This window comes from Terrapene carolina, unplaced genomic scaffold (genome assembly GCF_002925995.2).
Source record: "Terrapene carolina triunguis isolate 2854851 unplaced genomic scaffold, T_m_triunguis-2.0 Scaffold58, whole genome shotgun sequence".
Lineage (NCBI taxonomy): Eukaryota > Metazoa > Chordata > Testudines > Emydidae > Terrapene > Terrapene triunguis.
Genome location: NW_020664409.1, coordinates 81,121,000 through 81,144,636, shown reverse-complemented (window position 1 = coordinate 81,144,636; position 23,637 = coordinate 81,121,000).

Genomic DNA, 23,637 nt, shown 5'->3' with positions numbered 1-23,637 from the left:
CATAGAATCATAGGACTGGAAGGGACTTCAAGAGGTCTTCTAGTCCAGTCCCTTGCACTTAAGGCAGGACTAAGTATTATCTAGACCAGTGGTTCCCAAACTGGGGTTGGCGAACCCCTGGGGGTTCGAAGAATGTTACAGGGGGTTCGCCAGAAAAATTTCACTAATGGCGGACAGAGGACCCCGGGCATTGGAGACAGCAGGTGGGACCCGGTTGCAGGGCAGACACCCCGAGCCCCAGGGAGAGCGGAGCTGGGCAGTTGGGGCTGGCAGCCCGAGTCCCGGCGGTCAGCGGGAGAGCCGGCAGCCCAAACCCCAGCACTCTGCGCGGGGCTGGCAGCCTGAGCCCCAGGGAGAGCGGGACCGGGCAGTTGGGGCTGGCAGCCCGAGTCCCGGCGGTCAGCGGGGGAGCTGGCAACCCAAACCCCAGCGCTCCGTGCAGGGCTGACAGCCCAAGCCCCAGGGAGAGCGGGGCCGGGCAGTTGGGGCATCCATCACACTGAGGAAATTTAAACTTAAATCCCTGAAAATATTCATTTTTAGGAGGGGATTCATGAGATTTCACAATTTAGTGAAAGGGGTTCGTGGCTGTTAAAGTTTGGGAACCACTGATCTAGACTATCCCTGACAGGTGTTTGTCCAACCTGCTCTTAAAAATCGCCAATAATGGACATTCCACAACCTCCCTAGGCAATTTATTCCAGTGCTTAACCACTCTGACAGGCAGTTTTTCCTAATGTCCAACCTAAACTGCCCTTTCTGCAATTTAAGCCCTATCCTCAGAGGTTAAGAAGAACAATTTTTCTCCCTTCTCCTTGTAACAACCTTTTATGTACTTTAAAACTGTTATCATGTCCCCTCTCAGTCTTCTCTTCTCCAGACTAAACAAACCCAATTTTTTCAATCTTCCCTGATAGGTCATGTTTTCTAGACCTTTAATCATTTTTGTTGCTCTTCTCTGGACTTTCTCCAATTTGTCCACCTCTTTCCTGAAATGTGACGCCCAGAACTGGACCCAGTTCTCCAGTTGAGGCCTAATCAGCGTGGAGTAGAGCGGAAGAATTACTTCTCGTGCCTTGCTTACAACACTCCTGCTAATACATCCCAGAATGATGTTTGCTTTTTTTGCAATAGTGTTACACTGTTAACTCCTATTTAGCTTGTTATCCACTATGAGCCCTAGATCCCTTTCCTCAGTACTCCTTTATAGGCAGTCATTTCCCATTTTGTATGTGCGCAACTGATTGTTCCTTCCTAAGTGGAGTACTTCATATTTGTCCTTATTGAATTTCATCCTATTTACTTCAGACCATTTATCCAAATTGTCAAGATCTTTTTGAATTTTAATCCTATATTCCTAAGCACTTGCAACCCCTCCCACCTTGGTGTTGCCAAAAACTTTAAGTGTCCTCTCTATGCCATTATCTAAATCACTGTTGAAGATATTGAACAAAACCAGACCCAGAACTGATCCCTGTGGGACCCCATTTGATATGCCCTTCCAGCTTGACTGTGAACCACTGATAACTACTCTCTCAGAACTGTTTTCCAACAAGTTATGCCCCCACCTTAAAGTAGCTCCATCTAGGCTGCATTTCCTTAGTTTGTTTAATCAGAAGGTCATGAAAGACTGTATCAAAAGCCTTACTAAAGTCAAGAAATATCACAAGGTTTGTTTCCCTGTCAAAGAAAGCTACTAGGTTGGTTTGACCTGATTTGTTCTTGAAAAATCCATGCTGACTGTTAGTTATCAGCTTATTATCTACATATCTGCATTCTACTGTTTTACCTGATCCTGATGACATGGAGGATTTGTCAGCAAGTTTCAAGAACTGATGGGGTCACATAAGACAACAGTCTCAGTTGCAGAAGCCAAGATTTTTAGAGTGGAAATTTAGCCCCAGAGGCATGGGATTCCAGGGGAAAGGATGAGGATTTGGAGGGTATGGAAGAGATTAGGAAAATGGGAGACAATGGGTACCATTTTGGCAGCTCGAGAAAGAAGGAGGAATTGGAAGAAGTAAAGAGATTCTGGGCTCTAAAAAGAGGGTCAGTCCAGTTAGGAAGCTCACTGGTGGCCTCCTTATAGGGCTGCCAGACTTCTGTGCTGCAGCTGTCCTTCTTAGTGCTCCTTTCTCAAGTCAGAGGGGGATGCCTCACAGTAAACACCACAATAGCAGGATGGAACAGGACATGTTCCTACAGTAGAACCTCAGAGTTACGACACCTTGGGAATGGAGGTTGTTCGTAACTCTGAAATGTTCGTAACTCTGAGCAAGCCATTATGGGATGCTCCTCAGGGTGGACTGCTCAGAGTGGGGGCTCACAGCTCTGCAGTGGCTGCCGAGTGAGTAGGGGTGGGGACAGGCAGCTGGTTCTAGCCCCTTGGCTGCAAGGGTGATGGGTGAGGCACCCTGGGGCATCGGAGTATCAGTGGGCTTGTGGCCCTTTAAAACTAAGCTGCTCCTCCAGAGTGCAGCGTGCAGGCAGGAGCTTGGGCTCTGGCTCCAGCAGCTTACACTCCAGGCCAGGTTTCAGTAGCAGCTCAGAAAGTTTCTTTCCTGGGGCTCTGAGCTTGCAAGCTTGTCCCCCTCCCAACCAGGAGGGAGGAAGGGGGAAAACAGCGTTCACCACCTCCTACCTGTAAGTGGCTGCCCTGAAGCATGGCAGGTAGGGAGTAGGGTGGGGACAGGCAGCCCAGATGTGCCTACCTTTGAGATGCAATACAGGTACAGTACAATATTTGCTTTTGTTTGTTTGGTTTTTTTGGTCTCTGCTGCTGCCTGATTGTTTACTTCTGGTTTCACATGGTGTCCAGTTGATTGGTCAGTCCATAACTTTGGTGTTCATATCTTTGGGGTTCCACTGTATATAATGGGGCAGCAATAATCATGACAGAGTGCTTGTTACAGGGGACAAAGCAAGGGGAAAATACAGGGCGTTATTGGAGTAACTCGCATGGTTCAGATGAGGGAAAAGGAACCAAACGTGATTTGGCCGTGGAGATGACAGTATGATATGGAGTGAATTCACAAGAAGAGATCCTGAGGATTAGAGTGCTAGTGAAAATGTAATTAGTAGTGAATTTGTTGGGGGCATTTGTCAAAGAAGTGGGCACATTGATCAATACTGATCAGAAAATCCACCATCAAATCTGAACTAAGAAAAGAGGTCAATGCAACAGGTAGCAATTGGGATGAAGTATAACCACTAATACTAATACACACCAGAGCTAGGGAATCCAGATCCATGGGCTTTATCTGCCGTCTGCAAGGCCTTGATAGAGAGTCTAATGAGATTATAGGAGGATATGAGAGTATAGGAGGTTATGATTAACCCTATTCCAGGCCATTTGGCTACTGTAGCCTTTTCAGAGGCCTGGGTCAAATATTACAGGTGCAAAAGAGCCAGATGGTGGCAGATGAGCGAAGACTAAGGTGTGGTTCAGTGCCAAAGGAGACCTAACCAAGCATCAAGTGGGATTCAAGATCAGGCTCCCATGCCACCTTTCCCAAAGATGAGGTGGTACAGTCCGTACTTAGTGTTGGATCGACTTGACCCCTCCATATACTTGCTAGGTCTGGGAGACAAAGGATAGAGCTGAGTCCACGATAGCCAGTTTAACGTGCACTAAAGTAGATTTAAAAAAAAAAGTGAGAGATGGGTTCTTCCCTTTTTGTCTTGTAGATCTGCATCCATGTAGTGGGGGTGGTTTCCAACATTGGGGGCACTCTTGTAGTTTGGTGCATTGCTGGACCTGTGGAGGATCTGTGCAGCTATTCAGGTTGCCCCTCCTATCCCCTCAAAAGGCCAAAGACTTTGGTGTGCTGCTGAGACAGATGATGGGTGTTCACCTGGTCTCGCGGTAAACCCCTATGGCACTGTACTTGGGGTCATAGAAGCAAGAGGTGATCTACCATGCCATGCATGGTGTCACCGGTGCCTAGAATGGAGCATACTGAGAATACCACACTCAGGACAGACTGCAAGAAACAGGGCAGACACAGCCCAAAAACTGCTTGTTTAGGCCTGGTCCACACTAACCCCCCACTTCGAACTAAGATACGCAACTTCAGCTACGTTATTCACTTAGCTGAAGTCGAAGTATCTTAGTTCGAACTTACCGTGGGTCCACACGCGGCAGGCAGGCTCCCCCGTCGACTCCGCGTACTCCTCTCGCTGAGCAGGAGTACCGGCGTCGACGGCGAGCACTTCCGGGATCGATCTGGGATCGATTTATCGCGTCTAGACAAGACGTGATAAATCGATCCCAGAAGATCGATTGCTTACCGCCGGATCCGGAGGTAAGTATAGACGTACCCTAATTCTATAATTAGATTTACCAAACCAGTAACAAAGAGCTTCTGTAGCACCAGACTGGTTAGCCAGTGGCCAAACACAGTCCCCCTTAGGCATTCCAGCTCTTGGTTCCCATCCAGACAAACTGGTCTAATATAGTGAGAGGTTACTGAAAACCCAATTCACCATAGGTGAGGTTCGACCAATCCCAAAGGATCAGACACTTACCCCTGGTCAATATATATTTCAGATCTTACCCACATATCATGCTGTCAGCCAATCATTAGTAAACTAACTAAGAATTTATTAATAAAAGAATAAAGCTACAAATGGTTAAAAAATCCTATACATATAAATTATTGCAAAGTCCTTGGCTCAGGTTTGTAGCAGTGATGAAATAGTCTGCTAGCTTGTAAAATGTCTCTCTGGAATCACCCAAACAGGTTGGAGTCATTAGTCCTTGTTCAAAGCTTCCTTGTTAGAAATCCAGTCCAGAGAAATGAAGCCGGAAATGAAGTCAAAGCAGTGATGTCATAGCTTCCACTTATATATCTTCAGCCCAGGTATATGGAAAGTTACTGGCTCAAAATGGAGTCTTGGCTCACAGGTCCTTAACACATGTCCTTACATGCTTTGCTGACTCTCAAGGGTAGCCATTGGCTCCATGCTGTCTGAAGTATTCAAGGAAAGGCTTACTGGATGGATGAAGAAGTGGGCTGTAGCCCACGAAACCTTATGCTCTAATAAATTTGTTAGTCTCTAAGGTGCCACAAGTACTCCTGTTCTTTTTGCGGATACTGACTAACACGGCTGCTACTCTGAAACCTGGATGGATGAGTTTCTTCTGTGGTCCATTGTGAGAGTTAAGCATCCTTAATGAGCCATCAACACATAGTTGACTAGTTCTGATGTAAATCTGTCTCATGGATGTCACCCATGAATACAACACATGTTTAAGATACAAATACGTAGCCAATATTCATAACTTCAGATACAGTGATGATACATGGATTTAACCAAGATAATCATACTGGATAGATTGTAACTTTTACATCGATACCTTACATGACATACTTTGTACAAGATATACTGCAACTTTGTAACAATGGTAGCAACAATGATATGAATGGTCATCTTCACTCATACAGCACCACGCATGAGTGTTGGGGACCTGCTGTTTGGCTACCTACAAGGAGTATGAATATGGTCCACAATGTTCTGTGGCACGCAATGACCTGCAGCTACAAGGGTTTTACAACTCCAATCGTTGTGGGTTTGGAATGTCAAGGTGGCTACTGAAGTCCAGGTGGTTAATGTGAACTTAAGGGAGCATGGCATGCTCTGGAATTTCAGTGCTATGTGTGTGCTCAGATAGAATGGTTGTATTGACATTGGACCCAGATGGATAGTTGGTATTGTTATCAATTCTTCTTGGTGGCTTTGGTGGAGGGTGGTTTAATGCAGCGAGCCCACAGCCCCTCAGGGACTTACACACATCCACGTCCTCTCTCCACAGAGGTCAACACTCTTCCCTTTATTTTGTCTGGCCAGAAAAGCATATTTTTATACACCCTAGTCATGAGACAGAGGGGGAAGATATAGGATGGATACACCTCCCATTTATTTTAAATTTTACAAAATGGAGTTTGCCTGGGATCTCCCAGCCCCCACTAAAAAATGGTTCACAAACAATATTTGATTATGGCAGTAGTAGGTGGGAGGCTTATTTCAAGGACCTAGGAACCCTAGGAAAACGAGGAATGCATTGGCGACCATAATGGGTGGCACAGGTGTCGCGGTCTCACTATGAATTCTGCAGAGGGACTGAACTTTAAAATTAACTCCTTAACTGTTGGATTTGGACAAGCCATTGAGAAAGGAGGAGGAAGTAGGACTTTTACTTTGCAACAGCAGGCAATGACTATGAGCAATATGCACTCCATTGTGCAAACTTTAAAATGAATTCATAAATCTGTAAATACTATTGTTGATTCACTGACTAAAAATAATGTTTCTCAAGAAATTGCTTCTAGCATGTATGGTACTAAACTTGTTATGCATTTAAGTCAGGGAACAGAAGAAATAAGGCAGAAGGAATGGTCAAGATTGTTAAACACTACACTGATCTGGACCACACTAGTGGAAGAGGGAATTTATAATATTGGGGAAGAAAATTTGCAATTTGCAAGGCTAGAAGTTCCTGGACCTTGGGCAACACATGAAATTAATAATTTGACTGTGTCAATTATGATTGCTATTCCTAGATGGAGAGGGAATACTAAAGAACTGGTATATGTTAACAGTATGGGTACAATAGAAAATGGGCCTTATAAGTAGCACTATTCCTCTATGAAAGTGGCAACACAAGGAGGAGATGAAATAAACACAGCCTTCTGTAAAAGAATAGAGCACAGATAGTTATGTGAGTGCTCAGCCCAAATGAACTGGACCATTGGGAGGGAAATTGGGCATGACTAGTCATTAAGGAGAGACATAGTATGTGCTTTGGAGTACCACAGTTTTTCGGTTGGGACAACACCATGTCAGGGCAGTCTGGATTGATTTTGTCAAAACCTCACCTCCCTGACTAAGATTGGGACCGATGTCCTACAGCCAAATGTGCAGATTAAAAAAACACATGACAGAGGACATGACATACAATACCACATGGGAATCACTGGTGACCAGTCTCTTTTTACCCATATATCCCTTTTCTATTAACACCACTGATATCATACAAAGAAAAATGGAGCAGTTGGTGCCTACTGCCTAACTAATAGCCGAGCAACAAGAAATAAGGACAATACAAGTACAGGCAGTGGAACCATCATGGTGGTTTATACCAGAGGAAGTGAGCTTGTGTAACCTTTGGGTGGGCTAGAGTTTACTTTACCACCACCCCCCTAGTGCTTCAACACTTCCTATAGAAAACCACACAGAGAGCCAGAATTCAGTCATTTGAGGATTTTCAGCAAGGATTGCACAGGTTCAACCTCCCCACAATAGAGTCGAAAAAGAACAAGAGGAATAACCTTAATTCTAAAGTACCAACTTTATAACATATTATAATAAACATAATAGCTTAATTTCTACAAAACAAGACTACTCCATAATCCACATACATTATCTTCATAGTTACACATAAATATAAACAAAAGAAAAATTAAATCTAAACAGGTTAGTCCCCACAGAAACACAATGAGAAGTCACCCAGAGTTCCAAAAGCTTAGGTTGAGTTCACCTGAATCTCAGTCTTTGTTCATCAGCTTTATACAGTCTGCTGAGTCAAAAATGCTGCAATAATATCTTCCCTCCTCCTGCTAGCAGAAATCCCCAACTGGAACACATGCAGACTCTTTCTCCTTCTCTGCTGGACTGTGAACTTGCTCAGCTAGTCAGCTAACTAATTAACCAACCAATCAGTATTAAGTAGATAATTATATAACCCTTTTACAAAAAAATACAAAATGGAGAGTGGCAAAATATAGATGACTCTTTCTCTATCATCACATTTAACTAAAACAGGAGTTGGTAAACCATACTGGGTAAGACAATTTGACGAAAACAATATAGCTACAATCAAATAACATTTAAAGAGTACAATTAAAGTGAAATAATTTAGTTTTACTTCCCAATTTCTCCTTTCTGTAACTAAAGCTGTCAATATACTTTCCTACTGGAAAGTTAACAACATTACCTACCTGCTGCAAAATGCTTCAGAGATACAGGAAAACTGCCTGAATTCTACACCTATGGCTAAACCTCTGCCAACCCACACAGGTCACATGTCCTTTTGTAAAGCAGCTGCCCTGACTACTTGCCCTCAGTGGAGTCTATTAGTTCAGTTTCAGGGAGCCTGTTGAGCATTCCCAAAACTGCCACATCCACTTCCCAAAACTTCTGGGTGTGGAATGCTAATTGTGTATCTGCCTAGCAATAATGACCCAGACACAACTCGTTCCTCCCTCCTTTTCCTCTCTGAATCTCTTAAATAGCTGTCTCCCTATTAGGCATGTAGATTACACTTGCACCCCCGGTTTGTACTTTAAGCCTAGTATTAATGGTGGTTCAAATAAGTACAAATACTGTGGTCTTGGGGCTGTATTACTGGTTAGTAAACTTGAAAAAGCAAGTACAGAAAAAATGGAATATGGTGCAAATGAAATGAATACTAACAGAAAAGACAAGAAAAGCAAAAGGAGTGGGATGTAGGCCTAACCTGACATAAGACCTCATTTCTCAGTGGGCATGATTGGAAAGATGAATGGAAGATTAAGTTATAAATAAGGGCATAACAAGCATTAGGTTGGAGTCAGTCTAGCTAAGACAAGCAAGATCAACCTTGCACTGGGGACAAATGACACGATAAACCCGTACTGACAGGTTATACATGAACAGAGCATGCTGTACAGGAATTGGTTCCTGAAAAGTAACCAAGCCAATCATGAAGCATGTCATGCACTGTATAGTCAGGAATGCAGGTGTTAGTAAAGATGTATATAGGGAAAAGTTTTGATGTGTACGTTTGAATTAGTGATGTACCCTGCATCCACCCCCTGCATTTGAGCCTGGGCAGCTTAGATATAGTGATGCTGTATGCCAAATAAAGATACATGAGTGTTGAATTCTAGAATTGAACTGAGTTTTTGGGAAGTGAGTGGAAGAGGGTCTCAGGGGATCCCAAGACCTTGAATCAGCTTGTTTCCCAGATGCCCTGCCCCACCGACTGTGTTAGCTGCACCACTTAGCGCCTGTCCCTTTGATGGGGAGTTTGAAGACTACTTATAATTCTCACCAACTCCCTCTGAACATAATTTCCATTGTGGGGCCCCATCACCTAGGATTGCCAGCAAAACACAAGGAATTAATCAAGCCCACTGTCTGAATGTCCTGGAGCAAAAGCAGGGGTAATATCTGTTAAGATCTGTTTCATTGAATCTGAATCCCAGAAGATGTAAGCTTTATTTTCATGTAGAACTCCCAGTTTCCAAAGATATAAGACAAGCTTGACTTTTAATTTCTACAAAGGCTTTTTAAAGTTCTACCACTTCCTTCTTTCTTGTATCTTTTAGCTGAAGTCTGGAGAAATCGTTATTATTTGCCCTTGGAATTCAATGCCTCTTTTTTCCAGGTTGCCTGAAGGATCCTCTCCTTATCTCTCATTTCCACTAAAGTCACAAGCATTGTGTTCTTGGAAGGAGTATCCTTGGGTTGGTTTGGGGTGAGTATTTTATAGCTTCAATCAATACAGGAAGCATCCTCATCCTCTGATAACTCCAGAACAGCACACTGTCATTTTCCTAGGAAATCCATTAGCTCTTTGCTGTCAGTTCCAGCAGAAGCTACACAGATTCTTGCATATTGTGGTCTAGTTTATATTATGGCTTGTTTTTCTGAGTATTTCAGTGTTCCTTTTATAGACACCATGGCACATAATAACTGGTCTTTATAATTAGTCTGAATGCAAAGGAGTTCCCCCCCCAGCTTTCGTGTGCATGATCCATTGATCCAGTCAACCAATCTGATTTTCTGACACGTCAGCATAGAGCAGTGGTACTCACTGACTTTTCGCCCAGGGCCATATGCCACCCGTAAGGCACTTCCAAGGTCTGTATTAGTATTCAACATCTCAGCAAGTGATGACACTGTTCTATCCTCATTCGTCCCTTCCCCTTCATTGTTGAAGTGAATGAGTAGTTTTCCAAAAGGGATGTGTGTGAGGAGAGGGGAATACACACAACACTTATTGGAAAATAAGTGCCATTTAATGCAATCTGGTTAATTCCAGTGCAGATGATTTGCTCCCCAGAGGCATCTTTATGAGTCAGGATTAAAGTCCTGAGCATTGCAATGCCTAAATACCTTTAAAAATCTTGGCTTTAATTCTCTGGAGGAGGGGTTGTCTCTTACTATGCCTGTGCAACAGAACCTAGCACAATTGGCCTCTGATCTCAGTTGGGGCCTCTAGGTGCTGTTGTAATGTAAGGAATAAATAATTATAATAACAATCAGAAGGAGGCATTCTCCCCTTTACTCACAATGCTGCTCTCTTCCATTCATTTTTCACCTCTTTCCAGTGTGCCCTTGTATATATTTACCCATCCAAGTCCTATCTTACTATAGTTATTATGTCTCTCTTTCTGCCTGAATTCTCTGTCCTCATGGATTTTCTTATCTCATTTTCCTTCTCTGCTTTGCACTCCTTTTCTTCTCCCTCTAGTCCCATCTTGGCCTGGCCTGGAAATTTTGTATAGAAAGGTTTATAAAAAAAATAAAGCTTCCTAGACAAACTTGATTGCCTTTTGGATAGAATTACCATATTAGGGACACATTTGCCACCATATGCTCTTGGATGCAGTGGAAGGGTGAGGCACAGGAAGCCAATTCAGTTTTCTGATCTTCAACCACCCAGTCTTGATATAAGCTAGGGCTGCTCCTCTGAAGCTTTAACTCACACCAATGGAGAATGAGGTGCAATGGAGCTCTGCTATGCAGCTGCTATGTCCATGCCACACTCTCCTGACATGCCCCCCTTTCTAAACTGGGCATGGAGGGGAGTAGCTGTTCCAAGTGACCTCTGGGACCTCCAGCCACTGGATTTTAGTAAATCATTTGAAATTGTGAGCTAGATGCTCTTCTAGTGTAAGCCAGTGTAGCTCCATTGACTTCAATGAAATTATATTAATTTATATCAGCTAAAAATCTAGTCCCACATAAAGACTTATTCTCAAAATTAATCCAAAAGGGGTTTGTTAGGAAACCTGCTATGTGGCTTGTAAACCCTGTCATAAAAATGAGATTATTTGAAATTGATAATTAGTTCATAGAGAATAACTTTTTGACAAGTTTCATCTCTTTTTCTATTAGCAGAATCTGCCAGAAGTTACATTATATGTAAAACAGGGGAAGTGATACTAACCTGCTTCATGGCGGGAGGGAGCAATCTGGAGACTTTCTCAATTATAACAGTTGTGGAAATGCACAGGAATGTTAATAGCACTGAGTGGAAGATGTGAGCCTTCAACTAATAGTCTCCTAGCTCCCAGTTCAGTGCACCGTTATTTAGGCTCTAAGGTATTTTGTGAGATCAGGATTTTGGCAGTACTGCAGCTGAGGGAGGTGGGTCAGTCTCCTGAATTTTAGCATTGTGTCACAACACCTAGGGCAGGCGATAACCCTAAGAGAAGGTGATAGCCTGCTTTGGCTGCTTCTCTGATGGGCAAGGAGGACAATGCAAGAAGAGTGGGGTAGGTGCTCTATTGAGTCTTCCTGGGCCCCAGGCTGGGGAGCACATACTACTGCTGGTCTCCCTGCAAACAGACACAGAGACCAGCTGGGAAGAGGAAGGCAGTGCTTATCCAACCCCCGCCCTCCCCGGGGCAGTGAGAGGCAGTGATAAAAGAACCCTGGCTGCAAGTTAGAGGGGGAGATGGGATCATTTTTTCTAGGTTTCATCAGTGTTACACTGCTAAGGATGCTCCTCTGTTGCAGGAATTCCCAGCTGCTTTGTACAGCTACAGCACTGTGAGGTTTGTACAAAGCAGCTGGAAAAGAGGCTAAGTATCTGGCCCCATGTCTAAAGTACAGGAGATTGCAAATAAATGTGCATTACCTCTCACAGTCCTTGCTTCAGGCCCTGCTACGTTTTGTTCTCAAAACAGTTCCTATGGCAATAGCCTGTGTGCAGTGGATCCTGTATTTGGGGCTACTTGTGTTTTTCACTGTCAGTGATGGCAGGGCCTTATGTTACTTCCAGCAACATGGGAGCACTATCAGTAGCGTTCCAGATGTCCTCAGGAAACAGCCAGTCAGTGTCCTCCTTTGTCTTCTTTAGGTGTCTTTTGCCCCTTCTCAGGTCTAACTGTCAAGACCTGTTGTGAATGTGAACCTTTAGGTTGCCAGCCTCTGTCTTTCTGAAATTTAACATTATCTGCTATTTCCCTGGCATATAGCTTTGTAACTGGTCAGACGCTTGCCATGCAACCTCTTGTGACTAGGGGTGTCCTTACCGTGCCCTGCTAACAATTTTCATTACAGGCTTCTTAATCAAATGGCTCAGAGGCTTTTCTTGTCCATTCACCATCCCTTCTTTGTGGTCCAAGTTAATTCACATAAATAAAGCTCCAAAATAAAACACAAAGTCCAAAACCACAGTCCATCAGTTTTACCATCTTGTCAGGTCACTCCCAGCCTGTTCCTGCCTGTAGTCCCAGTAGGGAAACCCCACATCATCCCAGGTTTTCTGCTGGAGCCTGCTCACTCCCAGCCATCTCCAGTTCACCCTACTCTCAGGCCTTCCTGCCAGAGGCCTTTCCTGTTGTGGCTGGCCACTCCCAGGCCCTACCTGGCTAGAACCTCAGGTTTCTAGCCCTGATATCAGAGTCTTCCTTTGCTTCCTGAGTTTTCCCCCTTCACTGTAGCCATCTTCTGCCCTTTATAGAGAATTATCTGATCCAACCCAGATGTGCCTCTTTAATAATCAGGGTTGCTAGCACCAGGCCCTGTTGGCACTAAGTATTTTTATCCTTCTGCCCATTGCTCTCTAAATTAATGATCCAGCTACAGCACTGTGAGGTTTGTGATATTAATCTTACAATGTATGGCGGATCTTTATGGAGCCAGCAGCTATACACCCATCTAATTCTTCAGGGTTCTACCTCTTGCTTCCTTACTGCTAATGATACTGGCTCAGGTTAGTTGTATTGCTAGAGGGGATAAAACATGCAAAGCTGAAGAGAAACAGATGCAATCACAGCTGAGAAACAAGCCACAGGCTTCGTGCAGGCAGTGAACAGAGATTTCCCATTCACACCAGAAAATGTGTGTGCAAGACTTTCCCCATAATTTGCAGTCCTAGCTCCTAGGAGGATCAGAAGAGAGATTGTGAAGATGTGGTGTTGGCAATGGGTACAGATGCAAGAAAGGCAGAGGAGCTGTCAGGAAAAAGTGAAGTTTAAAAGATCCAGTAGGAGAAAGAGACTGGATCATAGAAGCAAAGCGGGGCAAAAGAATACATTAATAGGAGCATCAGAGAAATTATATCCATTTAGAGTAGTCCTGTGTTTGGATTTCTGACTGAGATGAGGCTGTTCAACCAAGCCATTGTGTCAGCAAATAGAACGTTGAAAAACAGGGTCAAGATCAGAGTATGAGACGTTAACCAAAACCACTTGATGAGCTATTATTTTGTATGGTTCAATAAATACACCAAGACTGATGAGCTGAGATTATCAAAACCAGTCCATGTCAAATTTAAAAGTCTAGGGAGAAAATGAAGGCCGCAAGGAAAAAGTCACCAATGATCTTAATCTGACAAAAGAAATACTCCGACTTCCTAAATACATCTCTGCAAGTTATGCTGAAGTTCTGCAACCAAAGGAAATGTTAACTTTGAGTAAGTTTAAGTGGTAAAGAATTTTCAGAAAATCCAGCCTTTATTGTGAAGTAAATTGGAAAATGTTCCAACTATTCAAACTAATGGACACCCAGGAGCTCAGTTTGAAAGATGGACATGACTGTAGCAGGAAAGAGCCTATGGGAACAAAGCTTGTGTTCTTACATCAGATGGTGATGCTCCCCCTTGTCTCTAAAGCAGTGTGAAACTTGGCAGTTTCAGATTCCAGGGGGACAGACAACTTTAGTTTTAAATATTGGAGTAACTTTTTAAATCATGTACTGTACTTGGCTTACCACATCACAGATAAACATATGGGATTCAATCTATAGCCCCATACAAAATAATAATATGAATGATTTGCAAAACAATGGGGGGGGGAAGAGTCTACTGATCAGCCAGCCTGTGATGGACAAATGAAAAAATCTGCTGTCCGTGTGTTGAAACCATCTAGCTGTGCAATAGCTAACCTACGGAACTATAAGATATGATTACTGTTACCTTCATCCTTGTTCCTACCTTGCCTCCCATTGTAAGTCACACTCACCACGTGCATCTTGTTTCCAGATAGATTGAGCCCTTTGAAGCAGGGATTCATGCCTACCTGTGTGCTCTACAGCGCCTAGCACAATGGGGCCTGATCCTGACCGGCATGACTCTGGACATGACAAATAAGAATGTCAAATCAAATATACAGATTTACAAATATATAGGATCAGTTCATACAGATTTCAGTGGGGACTGAAGGTGTTGATGCACTCAGCACTTTGAAATAGTAGTTCCCAAATCAGCACTTGTAAAGAACCTTCCTGTACTTCAGGCAAATAAGACACTTCTTGAAGTGATTTATCATAATAGTTCAATAGGCCACAATTGAAGAAAATAAAATGTTAAACATACTTTTAATGCTAGAAGATATAGAACTACATTTGTCCAAATAGAATGGCAGGGTGTGGGATTTATTCAGTGAAGTAATGCAGATGGGGTGAACTAAGCATAGTTTTGTATCATAGGGGATTTTGGATAAACAGATTTCTACTGTATTTGCTGCTATATTAACTGGGTTCACTCAAAGATCTGAATTTTTACAGTATCAGAGGGTTAGCCGTGTTAGTCTGGATCTGTAAAAAGCAACAGAGAGTCCTGTGGCACCTTTAAGACTAACAGATGTATTGGAGCATAAGCTTTTGTGGGTGAATGCCCACTTCGTCGGATGCATGCCTCCGGACTCTCTGTTAATTTTTACAGTGTGATCTAATGAAGAGGACCCTACACAGGGACTCAGGAGACCTGGGTTCTATTCCCAGGGTGGTCACTGATCTGCTGTGTGACCTTGAACAAGTTGCTTCACCTCTGCACTGCTGTTTCCCCTCCTCCCTTTGTGCCTCTTGTTTACTTAGACTGTAAGTACTTAAAGTGTTGTAAGCAAGATACAAGAAGTAATTCTTCTGCTCTACTCCATGCTGATTAGGCCTCAACTGGTATTGTGTCCAGTTCTGGGCGCTATATTTCAGGAAAGATGTGGACAAATTGGAGAAAGTCCAGAGAAGAGTAACAAAAATGATTAAAGAACTACAAAACATGACCTGTGAGGGAAGATTGAAAAAATTTGGTTTGTTTAGTCTGGAAAAAAGAAGACTGAGAGCGGACATGATAACAGTTTTCAAGTACATAAAGAGTTGTTACAAGGAAGAGGGAGAAAAATTGTTCCCCTTAACCTCTGAGGATAGGACAAGAATCAGTGGGCTTAAATTGCAGCAAGGGTGGTTTAAGTTGGACATTAGGAAAAACTTCCGAACTGTCAGGGTAGTTAAGCACTGGAATGAATTGCTTAGGGAGGATGTGGAATCTCCACCATTGGAGATTTTTAAAAGCAGGTTGGACAAACACCTGTCAGGGATGGTCTAGATAATACTTAGTCCTGCCTTGAGTGCAGGGGAATGAACAAGATGACCTCTCGAGGTCTCTTCCAGTCCTAAGATTCTATGATTCTATGAAAGACAGAGACTATCTTACTGTGTATTTGTACTGAGCCTGGCACAATGGGGCCCCAATCTTGGTTGGGGCTTCTAGGTGCTACTGTAATACAATAATAATTAATAATAATGTTAAGCACATGCTTAACTGCTTTGTTAAGTAGGGATGGACTTCTAAATCAGAACCAAAATGATGAAACTTTCATATTTAGGATTGATTTAGATGAGTTTCTTAATCCATTTAGGATTTATTTAGGTGGGTTTCTTAATTCAGATGGGTGAATTGTCTGATATGCAGTTTGGTTATCTCCCTCATTCAGTTCCTTTTTAAATATGTCATAAATAATGAAACAATCAGTAACAACATTTTGATGTGTTTTACTCTTTTTGTGATCATGCTTTAATTGATCATCAGTAGTTTTGAATATTTTATTAGTTTTTAAAAGGATTTTAAAAGGTGCATATTAATTGGGTTTCTTTCCTTTGCTCATCAAATGTATGCCCACAGTATCTCTGAAGCAAATATTGGACAACTAAAGTTATGCAAGACATCTAGTATATTTTATTGGCTTTCCACTAGAGGCTGCTGTTTAGTAAGCATTGAAAAGCTCTGTATGCCTGCTGCCAGTGTGCTCTATATATCTGGAGAGCCAGGGTGAAAGTGCTGATATAGCGAACAAACCACTTTTTAAAAAATAGCTCGTCTTTCTTCTGCTGCATTGTACTTCTCTTTTCACCGCCATGTCATGTCTACTCAGATTGTCTTTTCTATTGCAGGCCTCAGTTAAACCATATTGAGAGCAGTTACACATTTTGAATTTGTCCAAATTTGTCCACAAATTCAAAGAACAGAATTTAGTCCCTTTAATTTTTAAACTAAGATTTGGCTCATTACAGGGAAGAATAATAGTGTAGTTTAAATGTATTGAGCAAGTGAAGTTGTCTAACCTATTCAGTATTTTATTCAACTACTGGATTCTCTATGACATAATTGATAGAGGGAACACAGATATTCGGGTACTAATTTATTTCTTTTCTAATCCTGGTTGGTTTTTCATCAGTAAGTTTTCCACAGCATAATACATAAACCGTGGCCTAGAGATTCATAGTTAGGCACATAGAACTGAGTGTATATATTTGCACACACCTATATTAAGCATGCAAATACCTCACGCAGGCGTGTGCTGATCAGGCATGGTTTGCACTGGTCATGTGTGCATGCATACAGCTGAGCAGCAACTTGTGCACATAAACCATGCATGTCCATGTGTCTGCAGCATTTTTATGCAAGAATTTTTCTTTTTTTCTGTGAACATCAGAGAAGCAAGGCTAGACAATCAGCATGAGTCAAAATAAACTCAACATTTAAGGACTGATTTTCAACCCATACCAAATCAAAATTCTCCCAGCATCACATTTTCTGGAAGATTTTTTTGCACCTGCAATGAATTGGTAGGCAAAAGCATAAATATACCTTCACCCATGGAGGCCTGGTGTCTAAATTGGATTGTTTTTATTTATTCCATTTGAAGATCTTTTGTGTATTTGGTTGAATACCAGAAAAGTTTTATAATCTATATTGTTCACTGTGCATTCTTTCATGTGAGAAACCATAAACTGTTTCAGTAAACAAAAATGGAGGTCAAGAATCCTGGGCATATTGCTAGCAGAGTAGCCAGTACTATAAAAATAGTACTTATCTAGTATTATAGTACTATAGGTGTTCATTTTCTGTTTTACTGACCATACCATTCTTTTCAGTGGTCAAGCTGTCATGTAATAATGACTAAGAATTGCACCTGGCCTCAGAGCTGGCTTCCTGCTACAGTTTCACCTGGGTCTTTATTTGCATTTCCCTATGTCTGTATTGAAGTTAAGTTGCACTGAATTATTAGAAACAGCTATATTACCTATTTATTTTTCTATTCTTATATATCTCCTTCACTAAGACGCCACAAATAGATGTTTATAGGTCGGCCATACACAGTCTGCTATTTGAGTTCTTCAGCTACACACTTACACCATTCACATGCTCTTCAACACAAATCACATCCTTCTCAAGGACTATATATATCAGCTCTTGGGGGAGTTAAGTAGCAAACACAGAATTTTATATATGTTTTGTCTTGCATTTATTCAAACTGATGAGGACCTCAGTCTTTTCCATCCCTTTCCATTGTTCCAATTGTTGTCAAGGTATTTTCCCATTGTATCATATAACTTTATTTTTCTTTCTTCCTCCCCTAATGTATTCTGACTCCAAGAGCTTCATGCAGACAGAAAATATGCTCTTATAGCGAATTTAAGAAACAAAGAAAATGAAATGAACCAATGCCACAAACGGGCTTATTATCTCTGATATTAATTGCATCCAGGGAGCTGAGAAAGGGCCCACTCAGCCAAAGAAACACCCTGCCCCCGTGACAGCTTGGAAAGAAGGAGAGAGAACCCCTCCATGTGACTTAGGGATATCAACTGTGACCCCTCTCTACCCATGCTCATGGGGTTGCTCTGGAGAGAGACTGGACAAAGCTACACATAGGATAGGTGGGGAGGAGAATGGAAAAAGGAGTTCATGTGCATGATCTCACTGGCCCACTGAGTAGCTCCAAATTACCACCAAGAACACTAATGCAGAACTCACCCGTCCCCCTGCCACTCCCCCCCCTTCCCCTCCTCCGACGGCACACACCTCGTAGAGCTAGCTGTGCTTCTTTCAAGACCATCCTCGGAATTTGTGCACAGGCAGTGTGTGCATCCACATGAGACTGCTGTGCCCTGTTCTGCATGGATTTAACCCCAGTTTCTAAAATTGTTTCAAGAGCTGCTGGATACAAATGAATTCTCTACAGTTGACAACATCTCACCTGTGAATTATTGTGCGGTTGTTGTTTCTCAGATTTCTTTGATTTCCGGATTTCTTTGTCAGACTGAATTTTCTTTCCTGAGCACCTTAAAGACCATTTTCAGGGTATGTGCCTCATTATATAAATAATGACATATTTTGGTCACCAATTATACCTGTTTGAAAACAGGCCATTTTAACAGACAGACACACACTTGGGATGGTGAAAAAAAAATTCTGCGATGAATCCCATTTTAGGTAGTGATCAAAACCAAAGAAACTTCACAAGCCTGCCACCTCCTGAACTGCCACACAAACACATCCAAGTGCCAGAAATATTACAAGAATGTCTTGAACAAATAAGACTTCCTGACGTGAACTTTCAATTGCTCTTTCCTCCATCGTTTTGTATTCAGGTTCTTATACTGCACCATCACTGTAGGATCTGAGTGCCTCCCAGCAGAACATTAAGAAACATGCCTCGCATCCATCATTTGTGGTTCTTGCCTTCTTTCTCTCTTCCCGTCCTCAAGGAGAAATGTTTGTTTGATTCATGTGGCTATGAAATATAAATAATGGCAATCTAAGCATGTCTCACAGGGGTTGATTCTCTCCTTTAATCCAAAAAGACTCTTTTTTAATTGATTGGATGTAGAGATAAAAGAAAGAGAAACAAGGATTACAAAACAGGAAGTCTCTCAGCTTCCTTAACATCTTCAAAGCCAGAATAGAGTATATGCCAATTGTAGAAATTCAGTTTTCTGTAATATCTAATATTACAAAACCTACGTTTATTTTTCTGAATGTATTTATTTCATCTTTAATGTCAAAACAATTGTATTGGGATTCTGGTTATAAAGCCAACAGACAAAAAGAGGATCATAAAACTATTTTAGCAACAAAGATCAAAAAGCACTGCTGAGTGTACTGTCTCTGAGCAGCACTGAGTCATCCCAGCGTGCTCTGGCAGAATGACTAAGAAACATTATGCTTCACTACTACACCTCTGCTTTTTGCCCTATTTAACTCAGAGGAGATGTGTCCTGAAAACGAGTTCTGTGTAGCTCAAAACTTGTCTTTCTTATCAACAGAAATTAGTCCATTTAAAAGATATTACCTCACCCAACTTGTCTCTCAGAGGAACAAGGTAATATTATTGCCCTTAATCAAACAAATCCTTAATGTTTTTATATTTAGGGAGAAGTTTTTAAAAGGACAAAGGACATTTAGGTGTCTATCTCCCATTGAAAGTCGAGGGAAATTATGAGCTACCAAGCTGCAACTCCTAAGTAATTACTTTTTCTCAGGAGGCTTTAAGAAAAGCACCAAATATTGTGAAACTCATGACAAAATCACAAGAGTCGACAACAATGGTTGTAGAAGGTAGTTATGATGTGATTTTTGAGAAATCTTCATGCTTCACTGAGATGTGGCTAATCAGCCAATGAGTATAAGTCTGCCAAGATCTGTATCACTGCAACCCTTACTCTAGAATCAGACAAATAAGAAGATGTGTTCTTAGATGTGGAAGAAATGAAGGGGGAAGTTACAAGACTTTTAATTATCCTAAAACTATCCATCTCTAAAACTCTGCAGACAAAATGCTTGAACTGTTAACCTCTCTGGTTATGGAGGCAGGCAGTTCAAAAAGAGAGAAAAGAATTATGAGCTCTCAGCAAATCAGTCTCACACAATGAAAATGCCAGCCCATGTCTGCTGTGGGATGCCGAAGTAGTTTCCACAGTGACTCCATAGCCGGTGAGAGGCCTGGGTGTGGAGAGACACGCTGGACCTGGAAGTAGTTTAATTAAAAACTTTGCAATATGAATACACCAGATTTGGCAGATGCAATAGCAGGCTGGATAGCCATCTGTCCTGGATGGTTTAGACACAACAAATCCTGCATCTCGGCAGGGAGTTAGACTAGATGACCCTTGCAATCCCTTTTATCCCTATAATTCTATGAATATTAGTACTTTTATCCCAGGATCAAAACGATACTTAATGTAATGTTTTTGCCTTTGGATTGCATCATTTGACATGTATTTTATAAACTCCCAGAGACTCTCCCTGGGTAGCTCTGTAAGGGCGTTATCTACTTACTCCCATCCCATTCCTGCAAAGTAGTCTTATTGCACCTGCCAGCCAACCCAGCCTATTTGGACTGGCCAAGAGTCTCAGCTGACAGGGGAAAATGCAAGGGAGTCGGATGTGGTACCCAGTACTGGGGCCAATTCTTTCCAGGCCATAGATGACTCATGTCTCCTGATACTGGAAGGGCATAATGTAAAGGGGGACACGTGACCACTCCACGTGTTGCCTCTGGGAGGAACTTCCAGCCCCACTTGCTTGGCCAGGGCAGCCAATCCTGCTGGCTCCTGGGGGGCTGGGGCCACAGAGTGGGGAGCAGGTGCCTCTCGGCCTGGCTGGGGCTAGCCCCAGACTGGGGAGCCTTACAGCATGAGTGTCTCGCCAGAGCTTGCAGACACATTGGCAGGGGAGGCATGGGGTGCAGGCAAAGCCCCTACCTCCTGCTGCACAGAGGCCAGGGAACCTGCTCCCAGAGCCTTCCCCAGTGACCCTGAACCCAGCCCAGGGACCGCTGCACTCTCCCCACCCCACCAGAGTTATCTGTGGGGGAGGGCAGGCTCTGTCCTTCTCCCGCTTCACCTCCCGCGGCATGTTTCCAGCTCACTCAGCCGCTCAGCCTGGCAGCTGGGCCTGAGTGGGACAGAGCCCTTCTTACGCTGGCTGAGGGGGCCACTCTGGGTCGCTGCTCTGTACAGTGCAGCAGCTGCCTGAGAAAAAGCCCAGCTAGGGAGGTGGCAGCGGTCCGCCCCCTCTGATCCCCACCTGGCCCAGCTGCCAGGCACAGGGGCCGAGCAAGCTGGAAACATGCCCGAGGGGGGTGGAAAGAGGGAACTCCAGCTTCTTCAGCCCCTGTCCCCAGCAGCCAGGCCTGGGCAGGGAGTAGAGGGGGCGGGCCACTGACACCTCCCCTGCCAGGTTCTCTCAGGCTGCACAGAGCAGCAACCTGGACGGCCACCCTCAGCCAGTGTGAGAAGCGGCTCCATCCTGCCCCTTCCGCTCCCCACCTGGCTGCCAGGGACAGGGGCCAAACGTACTAGGGGCAGGCACAGCAGGAGAAAGACAGAGCCCCTCTCCCTCCACACCCCCATCAGGCTGAGCAGAAATCTGGAGGGGCACTTGACCCTGCATGCCCCCCACAAGTGTTGGCTATGATCCTGGCCCTAGCATGAAAGTCTCAGGTCTGCTCTAATCAACACCAGCTAGCTATGGCCCCCTCAAAGGGCCATCTGCTTGCTAGTACAACCTGCTTTGGCTATGTCCCTCACTGTTCCCCTGCACAACTGCATGCTACTCCAGCTACACACCCACTAAAGAATAAGATGGGGGAATTCCAGCAAGCAACTTCTGGTTGCTTTCCATTCTGTTTGCACTGCCGGAATGGTACTTGAGTTCATTAGTCTTAAGATTCTTATGAACAGACTGGACAAAAATTTCTGGAGCTGTGGTGGCTTTTTCTCAGATTTCCCAATCAACAGCAATGAAAAGGATGTATATGGAATAATGACTTGCATCTCCCTATCACCTTCTGATGTGAGCACTGGTATAAATATAGCATGCTAAATTCACCTCTGCTGTAGCTTCATTGAAGATGCCAATGAATTTTATTGAGTGAGTGGCAATGAATGCTCCTTAATGGAAATGGTATAATGAAAAATTCCTCCTAGAGAGGATGCCTGTGGCCAGTGCCAAGGAGTTAAGTGGTGTTTTATCAAGTATTGAGCAGGTATGAAATTCTAAGCTCAGGTCTTAATACAGAAGTTCCTATCTAAATATTAAAAGAAGAAATAAAAGATGAAATGCAGTGACTATCATTTTTATTTTATTTAGGGTACTCCATACAGAATTTTATTCCTTTGTAAGTCTTTTCAGGCTGCTTGTTTTTGTGGTTTTTTGTTGTTGTTTTTGTTTTGTTTTTAAATTAAGTGAGCTTTCCTCATAATTAGGATTACAGTTAACTAAGATGATGGGCTATCAAGGGATGAAACATATACAATTCTCATTAATATATTTTATTCCTACATGATAATTTAGCAGCCTAATATTTGTTATTTCTTCCTTTCTAAAACATGTGGAACAATTTGCTCAGAGACCTTTTATATTGAGTTTCAGCTGGCAGGAAACATTTTGGACAAGCACTCCCACCGAGTGTTAAAAGATACTGCTGGATATAACAGACCTTTATTTTGCACAAACTGACCTTGCTTAACAGCTCTGCAGGGCACTGCTAGTACCTCTTTTACTATGGAGTTTACGGATTACAGCATTGCATGACTATTGACCTTGAACACACAATACCACAATGTGATATTGAAGTCTAAATAAGAGAAACAACAACCTGATCAGTCCTAACAGTAATATTCTGTAAAAGACAGAACAAGGATGTACCCTAAAATGGTTTTTAGGGAAAAAAAATAATGTAATTATCTTCTGTTGCAAGGTATGATCTAAGATTGTTTTTGCAGGATTTTCAAAAGCATGTATAAGCCAGATATGGACACCAGCACCCGCTGTTCTTCTTATTTTACAACTTTGTGTTCAAATAGGAAGTTAGGAGCCATTAGATCTGCTTGTTGTTTTCATATTAAAGCCTACACTACACAGGGCTTTTCAAACAGTTAAAACACTGGCTCCCAATTCTCCACATTCAGTCACAAGCTTCCTGTCTTCATCTTTAAGACTTTTAACCTTTTAGCTGCACCCTAACTATCAGATTTAATATTTTATCATGACATTGACCCCTCCTTCCCACCACCTTGTTTTCTCCATCAGCTACACCAGTCTTTGTCATTCGCTAATGTTCCGCAGTACCTTCATGCTTTCTCCCATGTTGCCCCTTATACATAGGAAAAGTCCCTGTTGGGATCCAGAAAGCATCCACACTTTCTTCTTTCAAATCTTTCACAAACTTTGCCTCTGCCGTAATGCCGCAACCAGCAGACCAAATTTGGTGATGAATCCTGCTCACATGCCACCTGAGGCACGTTGCACATATGCTAAGAAGAAGAAAACTGTATCTATTAGGTAATAATCAG